Here is an 18,760-nt window from a genome sequence, read left to right on the forward strand (position 1 = left end):
TCGTTAAATAAAAGGTCCCAGTTTTTACTGGTCATTAAATGAAATGTCCCAGCTACTTCGCTGGTCATTAAATGAAAGGTCCCAGCTACTTCGCTGGTCATTAAATGGAAGGTCCCAGTTTTACTTGTCAGAATGTCCAAAATCATAAATTGCAACTAAAGGTCGCATCAAAATCTATATTGAGTAAATATTTCACATAGAAGTCATGAAAACTTTGCCAATTTGCTAAAAATATTTGTTGATTCCAAATAAATCTTACTGCACAAAAGAATTACCTCGGATTACCTCTAGTGTTTTCTTCATAAAAGGTGAAACTCTTTGTGAAAAGAGGTTAAAGTCAAATCTTTTTCCTGTTGATCAAACCAAAAGGATGAAAGAAATATCCTCGGTATGATTAGTGAAATAAATATTCGATGACATTGAAAAGCCGGAAGCGAATTGATATTGATCATAGTTATGATACATGTTTTAAAATGACTTTCTGGCAATTAGTCAGTGGAAATATCCTGAGCGATAAAAAGAATCCATTCAATCCATATATCTCCTTATCCATTTTAAAGCTGCAATCAAATATCCGCAAAGGGATCTCTCAATTGTCGTCCTGATGAAGGCAAATTATGCGAGCAGATCCCCGGGGCCAAAGAAGATTTGGATCATCTACCAAGGTTAAGGAATTTGTAAAGGATCCTTCCAGAGAAAGTTCAGATCACCGTCGAGATAAAGGCTAGTGTTATGGACCTACCGACAAACCCTAAAAGATATTTGATTCCAACTATCATCTAAATACCTTTGAGTCAATACCATCATATATAATCTCTGAGAAAATGAAGGATCGGAACATCTCCAAGATGAAGGAGTTTGTGACGTACCCTTCCCTTGAAAAAGAGAGAAAAGTCAGGAACATCCACAATGAAGGTTGATGTAAAAGCCCGAAAAAGTTCAATGACTCAAAAGGAGTGCAAGAAAAGATTATCATGAGAAAACACTCAGATATCAAACTGCCTAAATTGCCAGAAGTCGTCTTTTCTTATGCGAAATTCTTTTATCAATATCTCTTCACTACTTGCTTTTATGAAATTAAGAATATATCTTTTCTCCTCATATCAGGGAAATGGATAACTTCCTTGAAGAAAATCATCAGAGCTAAAGTTCTGAATTTGACTCTTAAAAATCAAGGAGTTAACCTCGTTGGAGAAAATACTCTAGGTAAAAGAGGGAATATCGTTGCACACATGTACACATTTTTAAGCGTTGAAGTCAACTATAAATTTATCCTATTGGCAAAATTTTCTAGATATTCTAAAGAATGAAATAAATATTTGTTATCCATTTAGATACAACCTAGAGTTGTTTACATTCTTCGTCTTTCGCTTTGTCGAGAGACTTGCCTTCTCCTTTCTGAAAGGATCACCTTCCCCGTCTTTCGCTTTGTCGAGAGACTCGCCTTCTCCTTGATAAAAGGATTGCCTTCTTCGTCTTTCGCTCTGTCGAGAGACTCGCCTTCTCCTTGATAAAAGGATCGCCTTCCCCGTCTTTCGCTTTGTTGAGAGACTCGCCTTCTCCTTGATAAAAGGATTGCCTTCTTCGTCTTTCGCTCCGTCGAGAGACTTGCCTTCTCCTTGATGAAAGGATCGCCTTCCCCGTCTTTCGCTTTGTCGAGAGACTTGCCTTCTCCTTGGTAAAAGGGTTGCCTTCTTCGTCTTTTGCTTTGCCGAGAGACTTGCCTTCTCCTTGATGAAAGGATTGTCTTCTCCGTCTTTCGTTTTATCGAGAGACTCGCCTTCTCCTTGATAAAAGGATCGCCTTCCCTGTCTTTTTGCGTTGTCAAAAGATTTGCCTTTCTTCTTGATTAAATGATTGCCTTCCTCATCTTTCGCTTTGTCGAGAGACTTGCCTTCTCCTTGTTAAAAGGATTGCCTTCTTCATATCTTACATTTTACATTCTCCTTGCTAAAAGGATTGCCTTCTTCATATCTTACATTTTTCATTCTCCTTGTTAAAAGGATTGCTTTCTTCATATTTCACATTTTACATTCTCCTTGTTAAAAGGATTGCCTTCTTCATATCTTACATTTTTCATTCTCCTTGTTAAAAGGATTGCCTTCTTCATATTTCACATCTTACATTCTCCTTGTTAAAAGGATTGCCTTCTTCATATTTCACATCTTACATTCTCCTTGTTAAAAACATTGCCTTCTTCATATTTCACATCTTACATTCTCCTTGTTGAAAACATTGTCTTCTTCATATTTCACATTCACCTTCTCCTGTCCAAAGGATTTGTCTTGTTCCATCTTTTGCCTTGTCAATAGATTCATCTTCTTGATAAAAAGTTTGCCTTATTCATCTTTCACCCCATCGAAAGATTCACCTCCTGTTACCTTATTCATCCTTCATTTTGTCTCACATCTCCTTACTTTCCATTTCTCACATTTTCCGAAAGAGTTACCCCATTCAGTTGAAGTATCTCTCCTGTCCCATCACGGTTTCGAGAAATCCGTGTGGTTGTCCCCACTCAGGTTAAGGGTCAAAACCTGTACTCCCTGCGAGAGGTCATTAAATTCAAAAGCTGATTTAGTCTCAGCAATGAGACGTCCAAGTTCATCCCTTTTTCAAAGCTTTAGGGAACCCCATTTCCTTCCTCCTTTCGCAAAACCCCTTTCGGATTTGTTCGTCCAAACTCCGAAGCTCCCATCATGGTTTCTTCACTCAAGGATTCCATTTGGTTGTCCCCTCCAGGTTAAGGGTTAACCCTGAACCTCATATCACGAGGTATCTTCCTTCTTCAGGTTTTGGTTAAACGTGAATCTCGTTTCAACGAGTCTCCTTCGTTTCGACGAGGTGTTTCCTTCCAAGTCCCATCATGGTTCTTCCCATCGAGGAATCCATGATTTGTATATCCATCCAGGACAGGATCCCATTTCAGCTTCATCTCACGAGGCATTCTCTCATAAATGTCCCATCAAAGTCTGCATATATTCCTTTCTCCAAATTATCTCGATATATCTTTGTCCCATCCAGGTTAAGGGCTAAACCTGAGTCATTCCAAAAAGCCGATCTTGTCTCACCCACGAGACTTGATCTAAATCCTTATCCTTCATCATTTCAGGATCTTCGCCCAAAAATCCCACCACGATGTCCTCATCTCCATCATTCAGTCATATCATTTCCGAAGATTTCGTCTCCCCAGGCCATTCAGGATAAGGTATTAAGCCTGAAACCATGTCTTTTAAATCAAATTCTTCCACACCCAGTTCAGATCTGCTGACTGAGGAATTTTTCAAAATTTGGAGTGTTTTCTTTGCCACTAAGCTCGGCTTTCAACCGGCTTAGTAGCAAAGAGGGGCATCTGTGAACACCCCAAAATTTTCAAATTCTTTTAAATATTCCCTTCTTGCCCCTAAATCCATCTTTGAGCAAATGAGTCATTTCAAATCTAAATTCCAGTTCATTTCTCAAATTTTACTAAATCTAAATTCATTTCATATGTTTAAATTGATTTTGGATCTGGGTCCATTGTCCAGATCCAAATCTGAATCTCCTTGTTCAAATTTTAAATTAAAATTATAGAAAATACCAAAAATAGCCTTTAAATAGCTCGGACAGTCCATTCGACATCCGTTTGGATCCATCACATTGTATTTCTCAATTCGAGGTTTAAAACTCGAATATTTTCTCAAAACTTGGGTCCAAACCCATTTTCTGAAGAAATTTCCTCAAAATAGCCTTAGAAACCTTCTCTTGTAAATATTTCTCCAAAAATACAAAAAAATTAGTTTAAATCTTTGTTTTTCCGTGAATTTTAGGATTTTATTCCAAAAATATCAAAAAAAAAAAATCAGAAAATGCCCGGAAAAAGAACAAAAAAATCAAATAATAAAAGAAAATTACAAAAAAAATGGTTTTAAGAACCCGTTTTGAGAAAAGAACTTTTTAAAGAGGTCTCTTTTTGGAAAACTTTGGAAAATCCCTCCGTAACAAAAATCCTCATCTCTCGCCTGTTCCCCTTTTCTTTTACTCTCCAGAACTCTCTCCTCTACCGCCCATCACCGAACCCTCTGATCGCCATCCCCTTTCTAAACCCTTGATCCCCAACGATCTCGGGAAGCTTCCATGGCCAACAGCTCGCCTTTATCATCCGCCCGAACCCTCCATGGCCATGCCCCAAACCGTTCATCTTCAACCACTTTTTCTCTCGAATCATCTTCTCAATCTTTAAAAGGGGCATGAAAGGTCTTCTTCAGGACCGCTTCTTCACCTCCTCACTTCTCCATTACGATCCGTTTTCACCTCCCCATTGCCCTCCTCTTCATGCATCGATCGTGTTTCACCCCAGCATCCCCTCTTCTCTTCACGATTCTGTCTTTTCCCCTTATTGCTTCCTCTCCTGGTCTTATCCATCGGCTAAGGTAAGCCGACCCCACTGCAGAAGCATCATCGAGGTAAGCCTTTCCCCTCCTTTTCTGTTTTTTCTGTGAAATTTTTCCTTCTTCACGTAGTTCATTCGTTTTAAATTTTACTCCTCTTCAGTTGCTTTTGATCTTCCTTTTTTTTAATTTCTGTTTAAATCGCACGATTAGAGCACCATGGTGCTGTCGGTTTTGCATATAGCAAACACCGACCCATCTGTATGCAAAATTAACGGAATCTCTGATTCCCACATCTCCTTCTCCTTTGTTTTTTTTATTTATTTTCAGAGTTCCATTAATCTTCACATGATTTGAGTTATTTATATCCTATTTTTATTTTTTATTGCCTCGTATGATCCCTCACTTACACTAGATATTTCTTTTGATGATTATCTTGACCTGTATCGGGTGGCCTTCTCTTTTTGGACCTGTAATTTTCTTTAATTTCCATTTGCTGAATCTTGGTAAACCACAATAGCTCGGATGGCATTTTTCGCCCCTCATTACCATAGGTAAGATTGGCCCGTATATGTTCCGATATTTTATTCTCCTATTTTTACTCTTTGTTTGTCTGTCATTTTGATTCAATGTTTTCATTTTATCATATGCTTCACATTTTCTTTTATTTTTCAATGATCGATGAACACTATTGACCTGCTCTGCATCGATATCCATGGTGCAACATACCCATTTTTTCTGATTTTTATATTTTGATATAATACTACTGATAATAATTTATCTTTGGCTCAGGCTTCATTTTCTGCTCGATGTTGTCCATTATACTGTTGGTAGTTAAATCAATATCATACTCCACTTTGGGAATTACTAAAGGACTGCTTCTGGGTGTCCTGCTGTATAATCCTTTCATTATGCTCACCCGTGATGTGGCTTTGATGCCTACAACATATACCTGTCTGAAATACAAGGATAACTTGGGTGGGGACATTGGCCGAGGGACTTGAGAATCTATTTCTTGCTTTTGCTTTTGCAATCATCTTGTTTTAAATAGGATCTATAGGTCAGAGAAAAGATTTAGACTGTGTAGCTGATGTCGATGCACCGATAAAGACATTTCTTGTAGATGCAGAGAAATGCCCACCTACCAGATCCTTCCCAGAATGGCGATCTGTTACAGGAGTCACCTTGTGTTTAAAAATATTCTGGTGCGCGATTACTGTTGGTAGTGGAATAAAAAAAATATATATATAAAAATAGATAGAACCACTCCATGTTCAAAGACAGATAAGGGTTCCTCGATTATATACTGGATCAATTCAGTTTTGCTTTCTTGGAGTTTGTCCTCTCACTGTCACATGCCTGTATTACATCTAAGCATTCAGATAATGATACATTAAATATGTTTGTGAAGAGTTTCATGGGTTCTACCTACTAAAGTGTAAATTCTGGAATATCTATGATAGCCCCTGCTGATGGAAAGTTACCAGGTAATGATATATGTTGTCATTCCTTGGTGTTTTGCTGCTAATACCTTTGATTCTATTCCTTATACCACTGACACACCGAACGTCGAATAAAAAAAAAAAGGGGGGTAAGGATAGACAGGCAGTCCTTAAAAGGCAATTTACTTATGTATGCGGCTCGTTGATCGAAGAGTAAATCCCAGTGGCTGACAGAGTTAATTCATCAATTTGCCTATGGGCGATTGTTCATTTCAAATCAATTGTTTGCTGAAGGTGATTCATCAGGTATTTGCACCATAATAAATTGATTTGGGGTTCAGATCATTGAAGATAATTTGATATCAAGTTGAGAAATTAGTTTATCTGTATATCTCAATACTGACTTACCAGTACTTATATCTATATTTTGTGGGGTTGCACAGGCACAACATCGTGGCATTTCCCTCAAGCCATTACTACATTGCAGCTTCAGCATGTTGTCACCCCAACGTTGTAGCACCCCCATTCACAGCATCGGCTTTATCATACCCAGTTTGAGCTCACAGCCCAGAAGGGAGTAAGGATTGCATATCTGGGTCTTCTTTCATCAGCTAAGTCTCGTCTCACCTCCTTGTGTAAAACTTGAAGTTGGTTTTTTTTTTTTTGTCAATAAGTTAGTATCAATTGATATTGTGCTAAAATTTCTTCATGCTGGAGCTAAGTTTAAAATAAAACCCCTGTTGCTTTGCTCTATTCATCATTGATTATCTTGGATATTGCTTTTGAAATCAGCGGGGTAAGTGCAACGATTCCCTCTAACATTTTCCCTTTACAGCATAGGCGATACTCTGTTTATATTGTGAATCTTGTTTTAGCTCATATTAAACTTAGTGAAGTCTTTTAGAAATCTCACATTTTACCAATTACAAATCACATATGAAGACACTATGTTCTGTGCACCAGCCTTTCGATGTTTGTATACTGCCAGACCCAAGACATTAAATGTGCTTATCGTTTAAGCACATTGACCACCTCTCACAGTCATATCACCATCCGTACCCTTATGCCAGACTATAAGGCGGCATCCTGGTATATCTGTTATACCACTTTATCAACCCGCCATTCACAACCAGATGGGTACAGTCTCCTTGGTCCAGAATGACCCAGTTTTGACATTTAGAATTGAAGGTTGCCCCGAGATATGAATACATGCAGATTAGAATCAGATAGGCTTCCTAGGTTGCCTAGAGTTCAACGGTGTTTTGAAATCTGTCATAATGGCACAAGGGGAGAGGAAATTAACCCCAGACATGGTCAAGATAGCTCTCTTTGGCCCAGTTGCAGCTAGGGTCCGTGCCAATATATATTATCCCCAGCACATTGTCCTTTCCATCTAACCTGTGCTATATCCCATATTTATCAATGTGCAGCAGCACACTGCTTCTCCATTTATTTCTATTATTGCTTTCATTAATCACTACCCCGCCCACTATACCTACTGCTTTCACAGCAACATTACACCAGTATTCATTTATAGCTGCCTTTCAGTATATAGGTATAAAGCATTGTATATGCATACATATATGTACATGTATACATATATATATATATATATATATATATATATATATATATATATATATTTTCCATCATTTTCCATCATGTATATCTTGTCCCATGAGCATTTTACCATTAGTCTCCATGTGATATGTACAATTTCTTTCTATCTTTTATATTAATCAAGTGTTTTGCAAGGAACATGCGGAAGATATCACCATTAGAAGTCGTAAATTCAATCTTGTGTTTTGTAATAGTTAGATCTTAACGAGAATTTACATTCCCAAATTCCTAGATTAGAATGAATGAGCATATGTAAATATCATAAATGGCTCATTTTCATGCTTTTTGCCTTTATTTCTCAAAATTCTCACAATGGGGAAACACGAATGGCACGTGCACCGTTTCGTAAGGGGTAATTAATCCTAAGTTGATGATTTACATCAATGGCCATAGTCAGGATGTAAACAAAACTTAGGATTTTTATCTTTTATGAAATAACATTTGGATCCACACTGGATCCCTTTCTAAATTATCATATTTTCAAATATTTCTTCTTTTATTAGAGTTTAACTTAAAATTAGCTCAAAATATATACCAATGGCCATAGTCAGGGTATATTGAGAGTTAATTTTCATTTTAAACTCTATGAAAGCACAAAAATATGTTTTGTTCTTCATCTGAATTTAAATATAGATTATTATATAATACATTCAATGACCATAGTCAAGGATGTATTATATCTTCAATCTTATTTTAATTCATTCAAAGAATGGAATAGCTTTCAAAATCCAATTTCAAAAATTTAAATTCATTCATCACATAGGATAGAATTGCATCATATTTTCAAAATTCCTTTTCCAAAAACTCCAAGTGATGTAAATATCTTCCTCAATCTATCTTCAATTCTTATAAAATCTAATTCATCCTTTCATTTTTTTTAAATTCTATTTCATTTTCAATCTCAAGGTTCAATTTAACTTTGAGATTTCAAATTCATTTTGTATTCAAAATTCAAATCAGATTTCAAAGTTCAAATTTGACTTTGAAATTCCAACTTCATTCAAAACTCCGATCAAACTCAAAGTTTAATTTAACTTCGAGATTCTTGATTCATTTTCTAAATTCCGAATTCAAGCTCCAAATTCAAGTCCAAATTTGATTTTGAAATTCATTTGTATATTCAAGATTCAAATTCTAAATCTCATTTTTCAAGTTTAATTCAAACTTGGAAGTTCTTGATTCATCTTCTGAATTTAACAAACTCCAAATACATTTTAGGATCCAGGATTCTACATTCATATCGGATCTCGGACTTCAGATCCAATTCCACTTTAGGATCCAGAATCCAATTTTACTTTGGATCTCAGACTTCAGATCCAATTCCACTTTAGGATCCAGAATCCAATTTTACTTTGGATCTCAGACTTCAGATCCAATTCCATTTTAGGATCCAGAATCCAATTCTACTTTGGATCTCAGGCTTTAGATCCAAAATCCATCTTAGGGTCTAGAGTCCAATTCCACTTTGGATCTCAGACTTCAGATCCAATTCCACTTTTGGATCTCAGACTTCAGATCCAATTCCATCTTAGGATCCAGAACCCAATTTTTCATCGGATCTCAGATTTCAGATCTTAAATCCATTTTAAGATCCAATTCCATTCCCAATTCTAGATTTCAAAACCAATCTCATTTGAATTCCCTAAATCCATTTCTATTTTTAAATACCATTTGATTTTCTCAGATCCATTCTAAGATTCAAATTCAATATCACTTCAAAATTTTATCTTCTTCTCCTAAATCCCTGATTAAATTCAAAGTCCATTTCTGACTTTGAAACTTCATTTCTTTTCATTTCAGAGCTTCAAATCATTCATTCTCAAAGCCAAGATCTATTTTTCCAAACTCTAAATTACTTCAACGACTTAGAACTTCTCTGATCTATCTCAAATTCTAAGTTAGATTCAATCCTTTCTTCACTCCCTTATCAAATTCATCTCAGAATACTTGGAAATTTTCAAAACATCTTTCAAAAGGAGCATACATTCTTGCATTGCACAAGCATGATTCTTTGTGCATTTAGAGTTAGAATAAATTCTTAGATTATATTTAGGCAAAGCAAAAGGCATAGATTCAATCCTTGGTTCGATTACCCCTGGTAAAGGCGCCAGGAACGGTCGAACCTCGTACCGACGAGCGAATCCCGTCTCTCCATTTTTTTCCCGCAAAACTTTCAAAATGGAGGCGAGTTAAATTTCTAAATTTTTTCAAATTAAGGTCAAGTGAGACCGCGCAAAATAGTTCCTCTTCTCTCTTTCTTTCTTTCTTTTCTTTTCTCTTTTCTCTCTTTTATTCTTCTCCCTTCAAAAAGGAGGAAAGTAGAGGTTAGAAAAAGAAAAGAGAAGGAAGAGAGAGAAACCACTAGAGAGGAAAAATTTTGCGATGATCACAATTCCTCAAAGTCTAAATTCAAATTCAAATTCCTGTTTAGATATTGAATTCAAAGTCTATTCTTGAGAATCGATCCCAATTCCAAGTCCATTATGACTTTAAAAAAAAATCTTTCTTATTTCAAGATGCCAATTCTAAATCCCTTTTTCTCTTTATCCACAGACTTATCTCTCCAAATCCTGACTTGAAAATTCAAGTCTCTTCTTCCAGATCTATTTCAAAACCGAGTTGGATTCAAATTCCAAAATCAGATTCAATCCTTTAAGTCATTTCTTCATCAAATTCATCTAAGCAAACTTGGAAATTTTCAAAATATTTTTTTTCAAAAGTGCATACATCTTTGCATTCGCACAAGCATGATTCTTTGTGCATTTTAGACTTAGGATAAATTCTTAGATGATATCTTAGCAAAGCAAAAGGCATAAATTCGATCCTTGGTTCGATTACCTCTGGTAAAGGCGCCAGGAACGGTCGAACCTCATACCGACAAGCGAATCCCGTCTCTCCATTTATCCCGCAAATATTTCAAAACGGAGGCGAGTAATTTTAAAAAATCTTTTCAAAATTTTGGTCAAATGAGACCTTGCAAAAGAGTTCCTCTCTCTTCTTCCTTTTTCTCATTTTCTCTTCTTTTCTAGCTTCTATTCCCCTTTAAAAAGGGAATAAAGGTTAGAAAGGCAAAGAAAAAGGAAAAGAGGAACGAGACGAAAATTTTTGCTTGATCACAGTTTTGGCTACCGAGATGGGACCCGTCTTCGTCCGGTTGGATCTATGCCTTTTTGCTTTGCTTTGACATTATCTAAGTCTTTATTCTATAAATGTCAGCATCATTTTTCATGCAAACCTTAGGAGCCTAGACTCTGTCCTAAGCTGACATCATTGCATATAGGATTTAAGTATGGTTTGGTAGGACCATATTGAGGAGATTATTCAATGTTCACATTAGACTTAGGCCTGAAATACAAACTCTCCTCAATTCTAGGGATTGAATGCAAACAATGTATGCAAGTGTATGCTTCTATTCATTTAAAATTCTATCTCTTTAGGACTTGCATTAGAGCTTTTTGGTTTTATCTGCATGCTGAACATGTTTTCGAAAACATCCCTACCTATATTGTCTCGGTCTTCACGTTGTTGGGCTGTCTCACTGACCATAGTTCGGGAGAGAGCCTCACAACTGGACCACCTATTTGGGTTTGCGCCCCCCTACCACGTACCTAAGGGCCATAGTGTGAGGTATATCGGTAGGTGCTCAAGGATGTTGGGAAGCCATTACCTTAGAACCGAAGAAATATTTTATATGCCACGTACTTCAAGCTTTGGATTGGGTATATTGGCATACCTTGATTGGAATCGGATGATCTGAACCATAGAGTTAAGATTAAGGTCCTACGAGCCATTTCAAACATTGCATCTATAGTTAGCCTTTAGGGAGTGCGGTGTGCGCATCTTTGTTTGTGTAGCTTTGGTTATGCGATGTCTCTCATATTTTCTTATATATATATATATATCAAACCTTTCCAAAACCCTAAGTATATTATTCAAAATTTCCCCTTATTGTCAGAAACCCCAGGTGTATTTTTCTTCTCTTTTTCTGATTTCTTTAATTATTTCTGATTCTGCCTGCAATTTTTTCCAATTTTTCAAAATTTACCCTCTATTTTTCTAAAATTTTCTTCTATGTATCTCCTAAATCTATTCCTCACCTTTTTTTAATAAAAATCTCTTGCATCAAGAGATGTTCTCTTGATCATATTCTGAAATTGTTTATTTCTTCTCACGAGAAAAAGATACGATTGTCGTGCCTTTCGTGCGAACTCAATCCCTAGTGGTAGGGGTATCTTTTGTCAGTTTGATTTCTTTTTTATATCAAGATTTCCTCCGAAATCTTTTCTAAAAAAGGTCCCATTCTGCCCTACAGAGAGAGCATTTGGTATTAACGGGTGGTTCAGACTAAGATCAAAGACTGCATCACTCTAGCGCTAGTTAAAAGCAGAAAGTGAGGAATGGACTCTCAGAGGTTTGCCAGAGAAGGAGTTCTGGACAACAAGAATGAGATTGATCCTGCTATATATCGGTTGTTCAAAAAGATGATGGTTGAGATATTATCCGAGCAGGCTGAAGCCAGTTTCGAAAAAGCTCCCACTGAGGAAGAGGCACCTGTCACCTTCCCAATAAGCAAGCACAACGATAGCAGTACAGGAAGTTCTAGAACCAGCGGGGGCAGCAACAAAGGCAAGCTAGATAATCAAAGCAGCAATTTGGAGCCATCTAGAGGCCAAAAGGGAAAGTTTAGCAGAAACCAAGATGAACTGCTTCAATCCAGTCCTCCGCAGAAGGAGAAGAACCAGAGAGAGCCAAAACATAAAGATTGGAGCAGTAACCGAGATTTCACCCCCTTGGATGAGCTGTTGGACAAAGTTCTCGAATACATGTTGACCAAGAGATTAGTCAGGCTCCCAAAAGCCACGAATCCTTCCACTATCATGGGAAAATACAAAAATCAATTCTGCAGGTTTTATCGGACAACAGGGCATGACACTGATCATTGCTTTGTCTTCAAGAACATTGTTCAGGACTGCATTGATAAGAATCTTTTTGTTGAAGACGAAGAAGAAAAGTGCCCAATCCCCCTAACCAAGCATGCTTAATCCAGTTCTCAGAAAAGGGTCAGCTCTCGACAAAAATCAGGCAAGCCAAAGGAGACAAAGCATGATGGTTGGAGTTATGATCGCAAGTTTTTCCAAGAAGAGTTGATCCTTCGGTCACCATGGGAAAGTGGAAAGAGTGTTTCTGCAAATTTCATCGAGTAAGGAGGCACGATACAGAGCATTGCTTCGTCCTCAAAAATATCATACAGGATTTCATCGACAAAGAAATTTTGGTACCAGAGGAAGGAGAGGAGCAGCCTGCAGTTCCGACCTAGACTCTTTCGGACCACTCGGGGAATTGAGGGTGTCAAATTTTTTTTTTGTTTTCCTCCTTTTTTTCAGTCACCTTGTAGGGGCAGGTCAACCCCGCTTTTTATGTTCTTTTGGTCAAAGTATGTAAATATTCAATATTGTTATCAGTTTCTGCTTATCAATGAAATATCAATTTTCTTCATAAACTTTGATGTCCAATACTTCTTTCTTTTGCCATACTGGGGCATTAAATTTCTGTTCTTTTTCATAATGCGGGACAATCCTGACATCATTCATGAGAGAAATGATATTACCTATGAAGGTCTTTTCAAAAATCATGAAATTTTGAAAGTTTCTGCAAAATCTTCATCATGATAACAGAAAAGTTCAAATATTTTTGGTCCAATCTTTTTCAAAAATCAACCCTCGTGTTGATCTTCTTTTCAGAATTTGGTTTCAAATCATTATCTTCAAAAATCAACCCTCGTGTTGATCGTATTTTCCAAAAATGGGTTTCGAACCATTATCGACCCTCGTGTTGATCTCATTTGCTAAAATTGGTTTCAAAACATTATATTCAAAGATCAACCCTTGTGTTGGTCTTATCTTCCAAGATTGGTTTTAAAACATTATATTCAAAAATCAACCCTTGTGTTGATCTTATTATCAGTTTCGAACTGTTATTTTCAGAAATCAGATCTATTGTTGATCTTCTTTTTCAAAAATTAGGTTTCAAACCGTTGCCTTCAAAAATTGACCCTCATGATAATCTCTCATGTTGATTCTCTTTCAAAGATCGGATCTCGCGCTGATCATTTTTCTTGTGGTGAATCCTCTTTCCAAAAATGATTTCTCACTTGTCTTTCAAAATGAACATTTTCCTTTCACATTGAAGATCCCATATGCAGGCAGGATCAAGCAAACTCTTTTTCTAAAAATCTTATCAATTTTTCAGTTAATCTTGTTATCTTTATTAATTGCATTCATTTCATTTTTCAATTTAATCAAATTTTTTGTCAATTTATTATCCATTTTTATCAATTTTTGTCAAGTTTTATCAATTTTATCAATTTTATCAACCTTTTCTTACACCCCTTTCAGGTTAAGGGATAAACCTGACCCTCGTTGTCTGAAGTGTACCCTTTCAGGTTAAGGGATAAACCTGATGCCTCCTTCCCATGAGGTATTCTTTATTTTTCCCCTTTCAGGTTAAGGGATAAACCTGAACCTCGACCTTCGAGGCATTCTTTTTCCCCCTCAGGTTAAAGGATAAACCTGACCCTCGTTGTCCGAGGTGTTCCCGCTCAGGTTAAGGGAAAAACCTGACCCTCGTCCTTCGAGGTGTTCCCATTCAGAATAAGGGATAATCCTGAAACCCCACATAGGAGCGATATTGTTACCTATGAGAATTCTTTTTGCAAAACAATTTTATCAATCTCTCTTTATTTTTGTAAATTTCTATCAATTTCTCTTTATTAATTTTCCCCCTAAAATTCTATTCTTTCATTTACCCTTTCAGGTTAAGGGATAAACCTGATGCCTCCTTCCCATGAGGTATTCTTTATTTTTCCCCTTTCAGGTTAAGGGATAAACCTAAACCTCGACCTTCGAGGTATTCTTTTTCCCCCTCAGGTTAAGGGATAAACCTGACCCTCGTTCTCCGAGGTGTTCCCATTCATGACAAGGGATAATCCTGATACCCCTCATAGGAGCATCGATGCTACCTGTGAGAATTCTTTTCCAAAATAAAATTTCAATAAATTTCTTTAAATTCTTCTCCATTTTTATAAATTTTATTCTTTTTCCCTTTCAGGTTAAGGGATAAACCTGAATTATTCCCCATAAATTCCTCAATTCACATCAAATTTTATTCTATACTCCTTTAGGATAAGGAAAAATCCTGAAGCCGTCGTAAATAGATTCGAATCTTGGGCCAGCTTGGGTCAAGGATCTCGAATAAATCTCTCATCTTCTTCATTGTCGGAATCTATTGATATATTTTGTCAATCCTTCTCAAATCCAACTCTTGGGTAGGAATTGCTTCCTTCCCATCTGAGTTCTTACTCAGGTTTTTGTTTTTTGTTTTTATTTTTATTTTCAAAATCTGAGTTCCGACTCTGGTTTTTCCTTTTATGCAGCGTTTAAAGTTTCGAGTTTCGACTCGGACTTCCTATCAGATTCGACACTTGTGTTGGAACCGATCGTTCCTTTGAAGATTCGAGTTTTCAAACTCGGGTTTTCCTTTTTTTATTATTTTAAAGATCCGGGTTCTGACTCGGGTTTTTCCCTTTTATATGGCATTTGAAGTTCTGAGTTCCGATTCGAACTTCCTATCGGATTCAACGCTCGTGTTGGAACCGATCGTTCCTTTGAAAATTTGAGTTTTTCAAAAAACTCGATTTTCCCCTTTTTTTCTTTTATTTTGAAAAATCGTGTTCTGACTCAGGTTTTCCCTTTTTATCTTTTCGTTTGAAGTTCCGAGTTCCGACTCGGACTTCCTATCGGATTCGACACTCGTGTTGAAACCAATCGTTCCTTTGAAGAATCGAGTTTTCCAACTCGGGTTTTCCTTTTTTTATATTATTTTAAAGATCCAGGTTTCGACTCAGGTTTTTCCCTTTTATATGACATTTGAAGTTCTGAGTTCCGACTCGAACTTCCTATCGGATTCAAGGCTCGTGTTGGAACCGATCATTCCTTTGAAAATTCAAGTTTTTCAAAAAACTCGATTTTTCCTTTTTTTCTTTTATTTTGAAAAACTGGGTTCCGACTCGAGTTTTCCTATTTTATCTTTTCATTTGAAGTCCTGAGTTCCGACTCGGACTTCCTATCGGATTCGACACTCGTGTTGGAACCGATCGTTCCTTTGAAGACTCGAGTTTTCAAACTCGGGTTTTCCTTTTTTTATATTATTTTAAAGATTCGGGTTTCGACTCGGATTTTTCTCTTTTATATGACGTTTGAAGTTCCGAGTTCCGACTCGAACTTCCTATCGGATTCGACACTCGTGTTGGAACCGATCGTTCCTTTGAAGATTCGAGTTTTCAAACTCGGGTTTTCCTTTTTTTATTATTATTTTAAAGATCCGGGTTCCGATTCGGGTTTTTCCCTTTTATATGGCGTTTGAAGTTTCGAGTTCCGACTCGGACTTCCTATCGGATTCAACGCTCGTGTTGGAACCGATCATTCCTTTGAAGATTCGAGTTTTCAAACTCGGATTTCCCTTTTTTTATTATTTTAAAGATTCGGGTTCCGACTCAGTTTTTTTCCTTTTATATGGCGTCTAAAGTTCCAAGTTCCGACTCGGACTTCCTATCGGATTCAACGCTCGTGTTGGAACCGATCATTCCTTTGAAAATTTGAGTTTTTCAAAAAACTTGATTTTCCCTTTTGTCTTTTATTTTGAAAAACTGGGTTCTGACTCGGGTTTGAAATTCCACTAGAGGGGGGGTGAATAGTGAAATATGATAATGATCGATAAAATAAAATACTTAAGCGATAAGGCACAACACATAAAACACAGAAGTTATATTGGTTCGGTCAATATCCAGACCTACATCCAGTCCCCAAGCAAACCACTTGAGATTCCACTATAACATCCGAGTTACCGGATAAATAGTACAACACCCTCTTCCCAAGAGGTCTTCTTCTCTCAACAGAGAAGGGGCACACCCTCTTCCCAAGAGGTCTTCTTCTCTCAACAGAGAAGGGCAACACCCTCTTTCACAGAGGTCTACTTCTTTAAACAAAGAAGGAATACAGTGAATAACAGAGTTACAATACTTCCTATAGAACCTTCAGAATGATATGAATGCACGAATGAAGGATTCTAAGAATGTTCTGTTTGTCACTCAGAGGATACTCTTTGTCAAAGAGCTGGACTTGACTTTTTCTCTTTTCTTCCTTTTTCTTTTTCTCTTTCTTTTTCAAGGCTCTCTTTTCAAATCACGTATAGAACTTTTTCTCTTTGTAAGCTCACACGTCTATTCCATTCCTCTTCTTTAATAGTTTATTTGAGTGTGTTTATATAGACTTTAAAAAGTAGTCGTTACATTTTGGAATTGTAACTTTTTGAAATGTGAAATGTTATGTCATTTCAAAAATATCTTTTAGAGAAGATCGAGAATGCCTTTTTCCAGAAGAGTAAAATAGAGGGTACACTAGTCGTTGTATTGTTTTTAAGTAATACATATTTTATGTAAAAAGTCTATTTCTTACAATAGTACATTGAACGTTGGGTTGTAGTTTTGTCTTTATTCTAATTAATGATTTGAGGTACATTAGTACTTCTTTGCTTTAAATGAGTGTAAGTACTATGAGTGTTTTGAGATATTTATTTGTACATAGTCATGTCAAGTGTTTTCTTTATGTTGTGTATTTCAAAGTCTCCAGAGAGAATGAGGACCAAAAGGAAGGTCGACATTCTTTGAGAAGGATATTTAACAAGGATTGCTTACAGAAGGCATTTAATGCTTTGTAAAGACAATGATGACTTCAAGTAAGTCGACATTCTATGGTTATGAGAAAAAGTAACTATAGTCCTTTTAAAACCATATTTTATTTGTTTTTCTTATGTGTAGCCGATTTATGTTTTTGTCTTCTTTTTGTATTTAAGAAACATTTCATTAGAGAAGATAACTAAAGTCTTTTCAAAAACATATTTTATTTGTTTTTCTTATGTAGTCGATTTTATGTTTTTGTCTTCTTCTTATATTAAAAAACATTTCATTAAAGAAGATAACTAAAGTCTTTTTTTTTAAAAAACATATTTTATTTGTTTTCTCCATGTAGTCGATGTTATGTTTTTGTCTTTTTCCTACATTTCTTTTTTTATGTTGTCTTGTATATAGTGTAAGGTACAATGATTATATGACAAAAAGTCTTTTTCATAAAAGGTTGTAAGAAGGTACACTTATTGGTTTTCAAAAAAGAAGGTTTTTGAAACTATCGTATACTTTTATGATATAGAATGTATGAATGAGTATGTAATATGCAAAATGCAAGATCCTGAAGGTTCTGTTACATATGACTCTAAAGAAGAAAAAATCTTCATCTTGAGGTAGCCGATATCTTCATTTGAACTTTAGGAAAGCATGGCTCATCAAGCTTTTTCTTCAAGGAGTATGATTGCACCATAGTTGTACTTGAACAGGAAGTCTTCATCCTTATTGGGTGAGATATCCTTGCATCAAATACTCGTTAGATTTAAGGCAAAACATATTCAGTCATAATATAACATTATTTCAAGAGAACATATTATCATATCATACAAAATCAAATAAGACAGTGTATCATATTATGTGACATCAAAACCGAGTTTCTCAACATTCTCCCCCTTTTTGATGATGACAAAATATGCTCCCCCTGTCAAAAAGACATTATGCATAGAAATAATAATATGATAAAAAAGGTGAAATAATGTTTAAAGAGAGAATATTTCTCCAATAATGGAGACAGGTTTTCTCCCCCTTTGTCATGGACAAAAAGGAGGGATCAGAGTAAGAAGGTTATTACAGACCACAAAGTAATTTAAAAGTTATTACAGACAAAAATAAAAAATGAGTCTATCTCGAAGGTGGAGAAGGTGAAGGTGTCCGGTTGGCACGATTCCGCTTGCGAGTCTGCTGCAACAGGGCTTGATTACGAAGGATTCGATCCTGAGTTTTCTCGATATCCATCATAGCAGAAAAGTAATTGAAGGAGGACATTGGATCTGCTTCATCAGAGTCGGGCATGTGCAGGGACCTTAGATTGAAGGTGGTACCATCGAGGACGTGAGAGGGACGGAGGATGACTTCGTTGTGAAGTGGTACTTGGAAGTAGTTGAGAATGGGAGTTATAAAACACCCAAAAAGAAGAGGCTCAAATTTCTGATAACGAATAAAAAGGTCGAAAATAATGGATGACCAATTTATCGGAAGAGAAGAAAGGATTGCGTAGATAAGAAGAGAGATTTTTCGAGGAACTAATCCCTGGCGGGGATGTTTGGGATAGAGGTTGTGGAGAAAAATCTGGGCAAGTAGCTGAGCTTGAGGTT

This window comes from Nuphar pumila, chromosome 1, assembly GCF_984573655.1.
Source record: "Nuphar pumila chromosome 1, dmNupPumi1.hap1.1, whole genome shotgun sequence".
In the NCBI taxonomy this organism is placed as follows: Eukaryota; Viridiplantae; Streptophyta; class Magnoliopsida; order Nymphaeales; family Nymphaeaceae; genus Nuphar; species Nuphar pumila.